Source organism: Suricata suricatta, chromosome 6, assembly GCF_006229205.1.
Source record: "Suricata suricatta isolate VVHF042 chromosome 6, meerkat_22Aug2017_6uvM2_HiC, whole genome shotgun sequence".
Classification (NCBI taxonomy): domain Eukaryota; kingdom Metazoa; phylum Chordata; class Mammalia; order Carnivora; family Herpestidae; genus Suricata; species Suricata suricatta.
The window spans coordinates 39370407-39371782 of NC_043705.1; positions in this window are offsets into that span (position 1 = coordinate 39370407).

Sequence of the window (1376 nt, forward strand, 5' to 3'; positions counted from 1 at the left end):
TTCTTGTGGAATGTAAAGACTTCAGACCATGGATCCAAAATAATCAGAATCTCTAGAAACACTCATTCCTATTGTGATACAATGTTATTTATTTTTCACAGAAGACCAAATGAAAATAAAACTTGCATTGTACTGAATTTTTGCTTTATTTTTTTTGGAATACATGCAGGGTACAATGGATGAAGTGACAATTGCTGATCCCCATCTCTGGTCAACATAAGCAAAACTTTGAATTAGCGTTGGGAGTTCTCCAAGGTACGTTACCAAATGACTCCCCATTCTGAGGTCTGAATTCCATGGTCTTTCCTGTGACTAAACACTATTTTTACCATGTTTTTGTAGAGGCTGAGCCTGATTCACAAGTGAAAGGATTTTAACACAGTGAGAAAGGTAACATACATGTTGCTGATATCCATTCTTACAGCCTAGGAAATTCCTCTGTGTTTACTGACTCTGGCAGAGAAAACCAACATTGGGGCATAAGCAAAGAAAATAAGGGTTGGAAGCATGTAATTTGGGCTTAGATGCTTTTCATGTAATGGCTTACCTCCGAAGCATCCTGTCTTTTGTTATCAGTCACTGGTGAAGAAAGGAAGTAAGTGATATGCTTCTATTGAGGAAGGCTGGGTGTGGCATGTGTCTGGCTTCTGGTCTTAGGAATGGGGCAGCCATAATCACTTTGCATTTGGCAGTTTTGTGACACATTAAATTTTAGAGCCTCAAGATGTGCCATCCATACCAGCTGGTGTGCTGTGTTTAGTAGCATTGCCCTTTTAGAAGCGAATTCACTATCTCCTTTATTGCATAGATGAAACCATTTATTATGAGGCTGAATGGTAAGAGTTGATTTGAGAAGACAATGCCCATCATGGCCAATTCTGGCATAATGCTCACAAATTTCACAGCATGAGGATCATGGGGGCAGCTGATGGGGATGGGATGCAGAGAGAGAGGACTGATCTTTAGGAGATTTTTTCTATTTAAAAAGCATTATTCCTCTAGTTTACTGCCACTGTCCTCTGTCTCTCCATGTCTAACATTGATCAAAGGTCCAGAGGAGAGAAAAGAAACGTGATGCTATGGGTAAATCATGAGCAGTAGTCACAGCCTAAGACAAGGAACAACCCTTTTGGTTCTAGCTCATAACACCAGGTTTCCTGTGTAAATAATCATGCCACAGCTTTTATTCTGGTCATGGGCTCCCAAGGGCTCCCAAATGGGAACTTATTCCAATTTTCATCTCTATTCTCCTAAAAGGCATGTCTTTTGATCCCTAGAATTTCTCACAAGGCCATGAAGGAAAGAAGATTAAAGAGAAGTGTTATTTGTTGAGAGCCTACTATTTAGTAAGAATTCTTCTAGAAGCTTTTGTTTTC